We start from the raw sequence: 14,424 nt of genomic DNA, 5'->3' as shown, positions 1-14,424 counted from the left end.
TGCGAATTGAGACATATCTTCACTAGAGATTTGCGTAAGTATTTAGACTTCCAAATTCCGGATGTCAAACTGGTAATATATCCCCTTCAAAACTGTATTATAATTACCAAATGTGTCAATCACTCTTGGCAGCTGGTGGGTAGGTACAGTGCGTTTGGATATAACTTCTGATAAATATACGGTGTGAATAATTATTCATTATGTGGAGACTGATTTTTTCTAAAACTTGCCTAGTTTTCTTTTCTAGTAAAGTTACTGGGGGGGAATTAAAGAATGAGCGTTCTTTTGGATCATATTGATGAACTGGATAAAGTTTTAATTGTATCGGTGCTATATAGAAGTCATTTGCTATTGTATATATTTCATATAATGCATCAGGACCATATGTCCCAATGCTAGATGAATGTTACATACACCCTCTGTTTAAAAAAAATAAAAATCTGTTTCTCTTGATATTCTCAGTCACTTTTAAGGGAATATTAATCCCATGATTTTTCCTCCTGAGATTCATTACTTGTCCATTCATACTTTTGCTCATACAAAAAAGAAAATACATTGTGGGCTAGTTGTTAAGTTCAACACACTCCACTTCAGTGACCTGGGTTTGGTTCCCTGGTGCAGATCTATACCACTCATCAGTGGCCGTGCTGTGGTGGCAACTCACATACAAAACAGAGGAAGACTGGCATAGATGTTATCTCAGGCAATCTTCCTCAAGCAAAAAGAGGAAGATTGACAACAGATGTTAGCTCAGGGCTAATCTTCCTCAACAAAAACAAAAAATCTGGAGAAAAGATACTATGATGTCCTTCTCAATGTGAAAATGGAAAAACAAGGATGCTTTTTCACTGTCGGTCGTATTATGACTGAGGATGTGAAGCTCATAGGCACCTGTTCTTGTGTGAGGACTAGAAAATATTCTTCATGGAACTTTAGAGTCCTTTTACCACTGCTGCAGACTGAACAGGTATGGGAGTGAGTGGCTCCACTTGCTAATTTATGAAATAGTTAAATAAATTAGTCTGTTAGGATTTTCTTCCATAGAAATAATCTCTAATATTTATTTCCTCAGTCATACTTTATTTTTTTGCTCTTTTCTTATGTCCTTAAACAGGGTAGCCCAGTAGCCACATGGCTTTTACACAATAAGAGTTCTTCCCTGACGTCTAAAAGGAGTGCCTCTGGAATGTTATCCCATTATGCATTTTGTTTTGTACTTTGTTTCTGGAATTTTTGGGTCCTGATCCCTGGGATTATTTGCTGGCCACAGCTTTCCATTTGCTCTCTTAAAGCTAGTAACTGATCTAATTATTTTAGTATTGAAACTCATCATCTCTATGCAGTTATGGATAACGGCCAATCCCTCATGCTGGGGTCATTTCCTCAGAGGAGCAGCCAACCAAAAAGTGGAAATCCACTTCCTCACAACCCTCTTCAGAAAGTCTGAGCCAAAGTGGGTTGTGTTGGGTCATGGGTCAAGTTGCAATTTTGTAATCAAACTCCCTGATTCTTTGATTCTTTATCTTCAAGTTACCAGAGTTCACACCTCTTATTTTCTGCTTCTCCTCGTTCAAAGTAGGCTTTACCGGTTCTATTGGTATGCAAATGGAATTGCATATCTTAGTGATGACTAGTTAGCTATAAATTGTATTATGGGAAGAGTTCAGATTTGGGGTTTGAAAATATGAAACTTAGATCTGGACTATTGCTTGTCACGATCTCTGTGTGATCTCGGGCAAGTCATTTGAATGCCTCTAATCTCATCTGTAAAAAGAAAATAATATTACCAACAATGATAAGAATACCTAACTTAGAAGATAGTTGTGAGGAATAAAAAAAATTGCTATGTAATCATGAAAACAATTATCAACAATAGAATTTCAAACTGATAGTCTTAATTTCCATTCACTTCACTTCCTTCTTCTAAATGGCAAGAAGCATGGCATTCTTGTGAGCTATACCCTTTAAGCACCTCTTCAATCCCCCATCAGACTCAAAAGATCTGATTATGTTGCCCTTTGTATTCTCAGACAGAGTGAGTTCTGTTACTCCCAGCCTGGGGAGGTGAGGGTAACTTTCCAGGTCTCTATATCTTGGATGAGTAGTGGCATAGTCAACAAGAATTGACATGAGGGTACAGAGAGATACAAATATGAGAGATCGCCTCTTGTTATGGAAAGAGCTTAAGGTTTAGAGCCAGATAGACCTGGATTTGAAGACTGCCTCTACCATGTATCAGCTCACTGTGTGATCTTAGACTTGCTTGAGCTTCTTCAACCTCAGTTTCCTCACTGGGCAAATGGAGAATAAGATCCGATTGTAACCTAACGTATTGGACAAGCAGCCCATAGTAGATACTATTGTTCCCATTCATGGAATGTCTCTGCAAAAGTTTGCCAAAGGCTTTTATTAGCTTAGTTTCATGAGGGGGTCTTTCACTTTGGAGTGTGATAAAGGCAACCGGCAACCCCTAGGGCCCTCATACTTAACATGTTGCTTTCCTGAAAAGTCACACTTGGACTTCCCTCAGGGGGATTGTGAAATGATAATTCGACTAAGACCTTACTGTGTGGAATAGCTTTAGTGTCCATTTTTAGAGGGCGTATGAACCTTACTTTCCCCACCAAAGGAATATGGAGAGCATGCTTTAGGTTTTGGGGAGTATTCGTGGGTCAGGAATTTGGTAGCAGGGATGTTTTTCCTGAAACTTCTAAAATCCCTGAAGGCAGAAGGCCACATATTTTTCACTTTCAGAGGACAGAGGAAGTAAGAAAAGAAACTACCTTATGGCCTTAACTTCTTACCTAAAAGAAGACAAAAAATCTGGGTTTTGAATCTGAATTTACCTACTACTAACAAGTTTTGGGCTCTTGGGCAAGTCTCTTAAACTCTATGAGTCTACAAAGGAAAAATACTACTGCTAATAATAATCACCATAATAATAACACTAGTTAAAATAATGCTAACTCATAAACTGATGTGAGAATTAAAGTAGCTACAGTATTTCAAATTTCCATTTAACACTGCAGAAATAAATTATTGACAATAATTATACATTGGGAGTTCTTAATTTCTGTTCATTCGCTCTTATGACAAAGAGGACAACATTCCTGTGATCTAACCCTTTTTTAATCTCTCCTTCTATTGCTGGGTGTTTCGCTATTATATTGTTGCTATGAGCAGCCTTGCACATGCTTCCCAGAACACCTGTGCTAAGTTTTCTCTAGGTTATTGCTTCAGTCAGGGTTCCATCAAGAAATAAGAAGCCTCTCAAAGTAATACAAATATGATGGTTTAATACAGGGGAGTAGAGATTTATACAGTCATTACGAGGACAGGCACTGAAGGGAAAGTATACTGGAGAATGAGATGATAAAAATCTTGGGAGAAATTTTCTTCTTCTTGGAATTTGAGACTGTTAAGGAGGACAGCTCTATATGGCCAAATTTCAAAAGCCTCGTTTGAAGAAATTTAGCACTCTCATTGGTTGAGATTCTTTAAGAAAAATGAATCAATATGGACATAAGTGTGCAAAAATAAAATGCTAAATATATAAATGATCTAAATGACAAAGCAAATGACGAGGTATTCATGGAAACCGATTTGTTTTCATAGACCGATTTTCTATTAAACCTACTTTTTCAAGAACATTCACAGAGGATGGGAGAAAGGGGTCTAACCAGGGTTGGTTACAAAAGAGTTTTGAAGGCGGCTGAAGGGCAGTGGAAGGTTACAGGTTCCCAAGACAGAAGTCACAGATTTGAGTCCTGGTTCAGAAACATGCCATCACTATACTTCTGAGAAAATAGCATCACTTCTCAGAGTCCAATTTTTATCATTATAAAATGGGTATAATAATCAAATTATTTTTAATTTAACATGAACATTATTGGTAAACTTTATAAAGAAAAAGCAAAATTGTTATTATATGAAATAAACATTATATGACTAAACTAAAGCTCCCATTTCATGATATAATTGTAAAGATCAGTCAATAGCACCTCTTAATTATTTTAGAATCAAGAAAGCCCAGGCCTTTAGCTTGGAGCAGGAAAGGAAAAAAGATGAAATGGAGAATATGGGCCTACTTGATTCTTATTTTCTATCTCTTTCTTCTGCCAAAGGGACTTAGCTTTAAGTTCAGAATAACAGAGCAGATACAGTTAAGACAGACTTGATGCCTAATGTTGGTGAAGAGAGAGCTTTTCTTTTGGTAAAGATTTATTTGGTGCCTACTTTTTGCAAGACTCTGTTAGGCACTGGGGTTGAAGGGATGAATAGAACAGACCAAACTTTGACCTTACAGTCACACAGTCCTATGGGAACTTTATAGAATCGAATGTTGCTATTTTCAAAGGAGTTATGTTCTAGGGTACTAAGCGAAATTGAACAGACCCTTTAACATAGTAAATGAACATTAGTTTTATGTCGAATGAATAAAGTATTGGGTCACTGTTGATTATTTGAAGACATTTTTGAGAACAGTAGAACCTCTGGAAGATAGGAGATGAGCAAGTATTATCTCTTAATCTCACGGAGCTTCAGTTCTTTGTTTTTAAAATGGAGATGAGTCTTCAAGCAGCCCCAGATATTTAGTAAAACATCTCACTGTATCCTTGGAATAAGATGGGAAACTGTGAGATAGATTTGTAATCTGCGACTCATTGAAGTTTGCTGACCCCAGAGTGGTAATTATTAGATTTCAAAAAAACCTCAGAGGAGGATTTCGTGATAAAAGGTAAGCTTTGTCCTTGGGTACATTTAGTCCCAAATTTGACCAATGATTCAAATGAGTATATAGAAGACACAATTATTAGATTTTTAGGTGACACAAATTAAGATGCAAATAATACAGTTCTTGAAAAAAAACGTGCAAGTATCTAAATAAAGAATGATCAACTGAGCAAGACAGAATCAAATGTATTATGAATAGCTGCAAATTTCTGGGTTCAAAAAATGAAACTGCACAAGAACCCACAGGAAGAGCACTAACTCTATCTATAGTTACAGAAAATGACTTACCAGTTACTGAATACTTACTATTTTCAGAACTGCTGCATTTTGTAAATTCACAAGTTAACAGCATGATGTAGCTTCCAGCTTTTAATTTTTAATATTAAAATGATATCCTTTTAGGCTTCTTTAATAGACGTGATATTACTCAGAATAAAGATAGAATTTAGTTTTCTGTTCCTAGCAGAAAATCGAATTCTGTTCGCTTTGAGGCACCCCATTTTAAGAGGAACAAGATAACTTGTGTTGCTTTCCACACTAGAGTGGAGAAAATCAAAGTCCGACAGGGGTTAACCATATAAACTAAGTTATGTTAACCTTACGGCATTAAAATAAAATTTAGCCTTCCAGAGTCAAGCCGAAATTTTGGGATTCCAGGTGAGTGAACCTGGACTTAGGGAAAGGTTTCAGCCCTTCCATGAGATTGGAAATCTCTTTAAATAGTCAGGGACAAGAGTAGTCATGGTTCTGGAAAAGTATGTTAGAGTTTGGAGGAAACCTGAACCTCCGGAAGTACCCAGCTGCTTAGGGTTCACACCGAGGACCCCTGTATAAACTCAGAGCAGTGCAACTAATCTCAGACATCACCTACTAATGCGGATGGTGCTCTTCAGATATTGGCTGCCTTGGTTAGAGAAGGATGGAAAAGGACACTAAGTATATGTTTGGCCTCAAGGACTCCATCTGAGTGGGCAGGGAAGAAAAGGAGTTGTTCAAATTCCTGATCAAGCATTAAGTGGCAAGATGTTCTTTTGGGATTTAGTCAAGAAGGAGTTTCATGACCACAGAGTTCAGTTTGGGAGAAATTATTGTTGAATTTGGTAGCATTCGGACCAGATGGATATTAAGACTGTTCAACTTTGATCCATGATTCCATACTCAGCCTGTAGGTAAGGCTAGCTGTATTGATAGCTTTTATAGTTTCTCTTTATCCTGAGAACTTTGCCAATACTTTGAGACAAATTATTTCCTAAGCACACAAGCAGGAGGAGACTTTCTTTCTCTCCTTTTTTCCTTTAGAAAGATACAAAATGACCTACAATGCTTGACAAGCAAATGGTTTCTGGCACAAGGTAAATTCAAAGAGATTTTGTGAACAGCACGATTCAGTCAGTTGGGAATGAAGAACAATACACTTTATAGAATGCCCAAAAGCCAGATAGAAAAGGAGGCAAAACGGAATAGTCTGTTGATCTCCTTGGTACACACAGCTGCTCTCAGCACGGATACCATGAGGGCAGTGAGTCTAAGAAGATAAGGCTGTTTGCCTTTCACTGAGCAATTCTATTGTTAAGGCAAGGTCAAAAATGCTAATAAAACAGCAAAAACCTGAGTCAACTTGTGTAGACTACAAGGGCTTGTTCTTGGATGTTAATTAGTGTTATCACAAGAGATGGCTAAAATGAGAATATTACCTACCAGCAAATTAATAGGATATGCTGAAACATACCACAAGGGAGAAATTGCCTCTGCTAATATAGTATAAAAATGATTGCTACTGGCAAAGGTTCATGGTAAAGACTTTTCTACATTATGTATAAACTCTAGGAGATATGACTTAAAGCATGCCATGAATCTTTAATTGAGAGAAAATCATTTGCAAAAGATAAAGCGTGATGGCAAACCCATATGTCTCTTTTTATTATCTATACCGGATGTTGATTGTGAGCCATTTGAAAGGCATATGTTGCACTAACTTAGCATGCCATAATCAAGTCAGCTTAGCAATGTATGTGTCTATATTTGCTACAGAAGTCAGCAGGTTATCTCTGTCCTCACAGTTGTCACCTTCGGCTGTGTCTAATTGTAAGCTGCAGTTATGTGGAACTTGAACTAGGTCGATTCATTGATGTAATTCCTGGAAACGCCAAGAAAAATCAATTTCAATGATTTTGGAAGTGACACCTAACTTTTCTTTACTGTAAATTCAACTTTTATTAGATTTTCTTAAAAAATTGAGAGAGGGGAGAAGGTCTTGATAGGATAGAGAAAATGAAAAGAATGCAAAAAGAAAATGGTGCTGAGTGAAAAGAAATATGTTGAGAGGCTGAGAGAACAGTTGACAGATTGTGTCTCAGACTTGAAACTAAAGTGTATTGAAGTAAATGTAGTAAAGAAAGTAAATGTCTTTCAACGGTCATAACCTTTGAATATAGGACCCTAGGAATATAGAATATAGGATACAGGATTTAGGAATATAGAAATAGAGACTATATGAATACAGAATCCATTTAATAATAATTTTAAAAAGAAGATAATAAACACACACCTTTCTGTTGTCTCCCCATTCTCTGAGATTCCAAATCTGTGAGGTGACATTCTTCCCAGTTTTTTTTAATTTTTATTTTTTTATCTTCTATGATGAATTGGTCTACTAAATTCTAAATATTCTTTTGTTATTATTGTCTAAATGTTCTCTGTTCGTTCTTTTTGTCATTTGTCCTTGACTTTGTAGTTTTAATCTTTATCAAAGTTATCAAACCTCTTTTTTGTCAGTTTTCATCAGCAGTTGCCATTCCTCATCTTATCTAACTTCTCTACAGCGTTTATCTCTGTTTGTCACTCTTACCAGATCTTATAGCTTCCATGTCTGCATGCCCTTGCTTGTCTTCCCAATTTTTTTTCTACTTTTTGACTTCCTATATAGGAAGATCTATTTTTTGCATACTTTTAAAATATAAGAGTTCTTTAGGAATCTCAGTCTCCCTTGTCAAGCAACACAATTTCCTTAAGAAAGCTCTTAAAGTCCTACGTCTTCAGTTATTTGTAAGACACTGACATCTCCTAAATATTCATCCCCGGGTCAAATCCATTACCTGCCCTTCATACTGGCTGAAGATCAAATTCACTTGGTTCGTGCCCTCAAACTCAACATGTCCAAAACGAAACATGTCATCTTTTCCTCATTTAGTTTATTCTCAGTTCCAGAGCTAAGTGACACTCCATACTCTACTCAATGTCCCAAGACTCAAATCTCAATGTCATCTATGAGCCTTTCCTCCCTTTACTGTGAACATCTAATTATTTTACATTCTGTTAAATCTGTATCTCCTAAATAGGTCTTGAATCCTTCCATTTCTCTCCTTTGTCCTAAAATACTATCTCTCACCTAGATTTCGCAATAACCTCCTATATTTTGTGCCTCTAGTCTTGCACAAACTTAAAATATTCACACTGCAGAGTGATCTTTCTTATATACAAATTGAGAATATGTCATTGTCCCGCTTTAAATTCTTTGATGGATTCCCATCACCCTAGAATTAAGATCACTGACATTGGTTGAAAGCCTTCATTTTCCGTCTACTGTTTAATTTTCTGTGGTCTGGTCTTTTGCTTATTCCTTCCCTGAAAATTCAGTCACTCTGAATTTCTTAAAATTTTCCAAACATCTCATATGTGGTGCATTCTGTATGTTCCTTCCTGTTTCTGAATCACTCTACTTTCTTTTTTTCTTCCTTTCTCTCCAATCTTTGCCTGATTAGTTCCCAGTCTTGCTTCAGTTTTCAGCTTCTGTGTCATCTCTCCGATCTCTATGACTGGTTTAGCAGCTCCTCTCTGTGAACCCTGTATTTACTCATTTTATGTTATATTATAATTTCCTACTGACTCATCTGTCTCCTCTACTAGATTTTGAACTCTTTGAGTCCAGGAAATGTGCCTTCTTGCTCTTTCTTCAGGGTCCAGTTTATTAGCCAATAAACATTTGTTAAATGAGTAAATGAAAGGAGAGGCCTAACAGATCCGAGCCTCCAAATTCCATGGATACTACTAGAATTTTACCTACCATATCAAGTCATCTACATTGTCAACTGGAGTTTAGAATTGATCTATAACGACTCTACCTTCCAAATCTATTCACCTCCCACTGCTGCCTGACCCACCATAAAAAATATTGAAGTAGCTGATCTGACTTGATAACTAGGGACACAAACACTGGCCTTCAACCTGTCATGTTACTTACTATTCTCTGGTGGTAACATGGCCATAGTATCCTCCATTCTTTTAAATGTTTTTATTACGGTACATGTAATATGTAAGAGTATGCATAACATATAGCCATATTTTAAAACAAAAATAATAAAGCAAAATCCCACGTATCAACCACATTGCTCAAGGATTAGAATGTTATCAACATTTTTCAAGGCCCTGTAGGCCACTCACAGATTACAACTCACTTCCTCCTACCTCAGATGTAAGCACTAACCTAAATGATATGTTGATTATTCTATTGCTGCACTTAAAGGTTTAAATATATAAGCATAAATATTTAAATAATACATAGCTTAGTTTTTCATGTCTGGGTATTTCGATGAATAAAAACATTAATCGTTTTCTTTCATGACTCTTTATTCTCAATGTTCTATTTCTGGAATTCAGCCAAGCAGTAGCTATAGTTCATTTATTTTCATTGTTAAATAATCCCATTGAATGTATGTATTTCATCTATATATACGAATTTATATATATAGAAATTTAGAATATGCATATATATTTTTGTTCCCTCATTCAGGATGTTTGTATTCAGGCCCATGAATGAAATTGTTCTGTAATTTTTCTTTTATACAATGTTTTTCTCCTATTTTAATATCTTCTCCTGTTTTGATATACGTTATGTTAACTTCATAACGTCAATTGGAGAATATTTCCTTTTTTCTTTTTTCCCCTGAAAAGTAAGGAAATTTCTGTTCTTTGAATGTTTAGTTGAGTTCGTCTCTAAAATCGTGTGTCTGGTGTTTTCATTTGGGATAGTTTTCAGCTCCAGATTCAATTACTTTAATGGTTAGAGGATTATTTAAGTTCTCTAATATATCTTGACTCAATTGTTGTAATTTATATTTTTCTACAAATTGGTTCATTTCATAAACATTTGAAAATTTATTTGCATAATTGATTCATAATATTCTTAGTGTCTGTTTTAATCTCTGCTGTAAATTTTTATTTCCACACTTAAAATTAGCCAAGAGGCTTGTTTATTTTATTAGTTATTTTCAAACAACCAATATTTATCTTTGTTTATCCTCTCTTTTAATGAAATCCAATTTTGGTCTTTTAAATTTATCTTTATTATTTATTTTCTTCAGTTTTTTTCTGCATAAGGAAATTATTATTTTTGCTTGTCTGATATTTTAAGTTAGATGCTTGGCTCATTAATTTTCAGACTATTTCCTAATATATACTTATAAACCTATAAACTTCCTTTTAAATGCCACTTTATATCTCACATGTTTAATATACATTACTTTTCTTATGGCTCAGTAGTATTTTCGTACTTTTAAATGTATTTATTCTTTGACATCAAAACTCATTATTTAGAAGTTTTTAAAAAATTTACTTAAAATTGAAAAATTAGAATTATTAAGTATAATAATTAATCATTATTAAAAATTAATCATGAGAATTACTAAAGAATTACCTTTAGTAACTATTCAGAATGTATTGCATTGTATTCAGAGAATGCAGTTTTTATGATACCAGTTTTTGAAACTTTGCTGACACTTACTTTGTGGGAAGGTGAGTATATGGCATGGGATCTATTTCAGTCAATGATGCGTAAGTGGTTAGACCTGTTGTTGCATATGTCCTTAGGTCAACTTTGTTCATTGTGTCGTTTTAATGTTCTAAATTCTCCTTGGAGTAGTTTGTCCTCTATTTTGATGTTGGGTTTGTTTTTTTCTTCTTGTATTTGTGCCAGGATTTGCTTCATATATTTAACTGTGTTATTATGCTCATACAAGTTTAGAATACCTCCCCACTCCCCAGTGGATTAAACCTTTTATTAATGTGTATCTTCTATATCTCTACTAGTCTTTGCTTTAGTATCTATTTAATATCTATTTCTCATGGCAGTAGAGCAAAAATAAGATACCTTTTTCATTACTCACCCATTGTATCTTTTCCATTACTTTACTTTCAATCCTTCTGTGTTCTTAAGGACTACATGTACTCTTGTAAAGAACATATAGATGATTTTTAAAACTCTCAGGCTGAAAATATTTATATTTTTTATTAATATAATAATTTATTAATAAAATATTATTTTCATTATAATATAAAATAGATGACGTGCTTTCTATTTCTTCTGCTTTTTCTGTTTTCTCTTTTCTTAAATTTTAAGATTGGTTGTTTGTTGTTGGAATACTGGTTGTGGTTATCATTTAATTTCTTCTTTATACCTATAAGATTTCTTTTTAGTAGTCACCTGAATATTTTAACATGCATATTTAACTTATAAAGGATCTTTTGCGGTCATTTTCCTTCCCCATGAAGTACATCCTATGGCATTTCTTTTTTAGGTAAGGATCTATTGGTGAAATTTTACTCAGTGATTTTTTGTTTGTTTAAAACCGTCTTCATTTTCCCTTATTCTCAAGAGAAATTTTTTGTAAGTATAGTTGTAGATTGCACTTTGAAGTTATTGTTTCACTGTTTCCTAGCGTCCAATATGAAGTCAGTGGTCAAATTTCCAGATGATGGTGGGTTTACTATTTTATCTCTGCTTTTAAGGTCTTTTCTTTCCCTTTAGTATTCTGCAGTTCTGTTATGATGTAAATACCTGTAGTTGGGGTTTGTTGTTGTTTTTTATTTATTCTGTTAGACATTTATTGGACTTCCTTAATCTGAATATTTGTGTCTTTCATCACTTTAGAGAAAACTCTCTTCATTCATCTCTTCAAATATTTCCTCTCCCTTGTTTTTTCTCTTCTCTCTCTTTGTGATTTCAATTAGACATATGATAGACTTGCCCCTCTATCCTCCTTGTTTCTCAACTCCTTATTTTCCATCATTTTGCCTTCTGTTTACATTCTTTTAACATGTTTATTTCTATATTCCAGTTCACTAATAAACCCTTAATTTGCATCTAATTTGCTGTTTATCCAATCCATTGAGTTTTTACACTCTTTTCATTCTAAGAGACTTTGGTTGTTTCATTTTCAAATTGGCTTATTTATTTTTTATTGGTTTTATATCTTTAAGTTCCTTTTTATAACCCTTCTTTTTAAAATGACATGGCATATTTACTCTTCTGTGCTTGATGGTTTTATGTTTATAGTCTGTGTGATCTGATTTGTTTCTTTGGATATTTGATAATTTTTCATCGCAAGATCATTTTTCTCCACATGCTGTGATTGTGATAATTCAGGCCTGGTTAAAGTATGTTCCTCCCAGGTAACTTATCCTCTGCTCCTGACGGGTTCCTAGAGGCACTACTGCTGAGGACCACTTCAATTTAAATTAGTATTCTTCTTTGGGTACTCTGGGACATCCAAGTAGTATGAATATTCTTCATTATTTACCAGTATGTAGCTAGAAATTTTCAGGGAAGATTTTATGTTGTTATTGATCAAGAGTTAAAGCAGGCAACTATTCCCACCTCCTCCTCCCTCTTCAAACAGTCCACCTGACCCCAAGATGCTGAAGGTATTACTTTTTGGAAGTTCTGGTTTTAGGTCTTTTTGTGGATATATCTGATTTAAACTTCTGTCTTATTCAGGATCCCAGATTGTTACTTCTGTCTCAAGAAAGCCCTGTAAATCCCAGTGTGTAGGCCACTTTGGATTGACACATGCCTCTAAGGCAAATGCAAGATTAGTAGTTGTTTGTTTCTATACATTTTCTCTTTCTTGGACTTTTTAGTAAGCCAAGAAACTTTGATCATGCTGTCAATTCATTTAAAACCTCTACGTGTCATGCTTTATCATTTTTAAATGAAGAAAAATTATAATAGATTATATCCTATATCATGGCTCTTTCATATATTTTTTCAATAACTTTAAGTACAGTTTCTCAACAACCTTCAAACTATATATTTTAGGGGTAGATTAGTTGGTGACCTTAATGGTAAAGAGAAGAAGTTGGCGTGCCAAACCTTGTGAAGAGTGCTCTGGGGGACTTCAGTGAAGGGGCTGCCCTCACTGGCTGGAGCTCAAAGCTTGAGAACAATTGCTTCATCCTGCAATGAGCAAGTGAACTCCATGGAATGACTTGTAAGTCTGTTATTTCATTGACAAATTCCATATGCTGGTAATAGCTAATGTGTTGCTTCTCCCAGGTAACACCTTGCACATTAAAAGAGATTGCTTCAAGACAATGCCTTCACATAAAGTAGAGAGTTAAATTGTGGAGGTTACCAGATACTCCAGCAAAACTTTTGTGCAGAGAAAACTTATTTGATATTATTCAAATTATGCCTACTGGGTAAAGCCAGTCCACAGATACCAGTGCCAAAGCAGAGATGCCAATATGTCTTCCTGTGGGACCGGTAGACGTTGATCCACTCTTTCTAGAAAAGGTGCGGCTCCCTTCTTCCAGCTATCTCTAAGAATTAGCAACTTTGGGTAATAGATGTCATAAAAAATATACCACAATATTGATACTTAAAAAAATTAAATAAATTGAATTAAAGAATTACCATTGTAATCATTTTACTATTCTCCCTTTATAGACCTCAAGTAAATGAAACTGCTTTCTTTGCTCTGTGAAGAGAAGGGATTTCACTTCCCAATCTGAACAACATGGCACTGATGAACAGCTGTGAATGAACAAGTACAGGGTAAATATACAAGACCAGAGATGATTTTTAAGCTCAACAGCCCATGAACGATAACTATAATTAAACACAATAAAAAACAGAAAAAGAGAAAAGACGCAAAATGGAGGGGAAAAAAAACACCACCACAACAGTAAAACAGTCTGTAAAGATTGAAGGAAACGAGCAAAGCACCAGAGAATTGCTGAAGCCACTTTGCTTTACATTCACTATAATTGATCATTCCATATGTCAAATATTCTTTTTCACCCCAAGAGTCTAAAGGCTAAATTCATGGTCAATATGTCCTTGAATATATTTACTTGATTTTGGAGTGTATAACAAATGCCTGGAAAAAATAAAACACACCTCAAATTTCTTTCATCTCCTTCTTTGGTAGTCATTTTAGCAGGCAATTTTCTACATTTAATGGAAACACAGCATCTAAAAGTGTCTTTCCTGGCATAATTTGTCATTTTCCTCGTTTGCTCCTAGCTTCTTCTTATTCAACACGTTTGACTCTGACATTATTTATCTAGTGTTTTTCTCCCTGGTCTCATTTTCTTGTCTTCCTATCATTCTTTGTGGGATGGGCCTGACAGTTCATTGATGTTCTTATAGAATCTGACCATTGTATTTTCCAGATGCAACATTTAGAGCATATTGAGAAGTCACAAGAAACACATGCACACAGCGATGTGATTTATTCCATGAGTGCAAGGAAATAGAAGGTTAACGTGCCAATTTAAGTAGCCATTTTTGTCTTATTAATATTGAAAGGATTTTTATGTTTCTGATTTCTCCCTCAAACAGCATCCTTCCCAATGTAAACCTGATCAATTTCCAGAAGCTATAATAATCCAGCTGCAACTAATGGAGTGTGT

The 14,424-nt window shown here is 34.9% G+C and overlaps 1 long non-coding RNA gene across 1 annotated transcript; it reads right to left on the bottom strand.

Moving 5' to 3' along the window:
• Positions 1-6,622: 6,622 nt before the first annotated feature.
• LOC139076049 (uncharacterized) lies at positions 6,623-10,605 on the bottom strand. Its single transcript, XR_011527280.1, has 2 exons — positions 10,514-10,605; positions 6,623-6,871 (listed from the first exon to the last, which is right to left on the bottom strand). It is a non-coding gene; the product is annotated as an uncharacterized lncRNA (long non-coding RNA).
• Positions 10,606-14,424: the final 3,819 nt, after the last annotated feature.

Source organism: Equus przewalskii, chromosome 15, assembly GCF_037783145.1.
Source record: "Equus przewalskii isolate Varuska chromosome 15, EquPr2, whole genome shotgun sequence".
Taxonomy (NCBI): Eukaryota; Metazoa; Chordata; class Mammalia; order Perissodactyla; family Equidae; genus Equus; species Equus przewalskii.
Note: the sequence above shows the minus strand (reverse complement) of the source record. Positions and strands in the feature narration are given on the sequence as shown.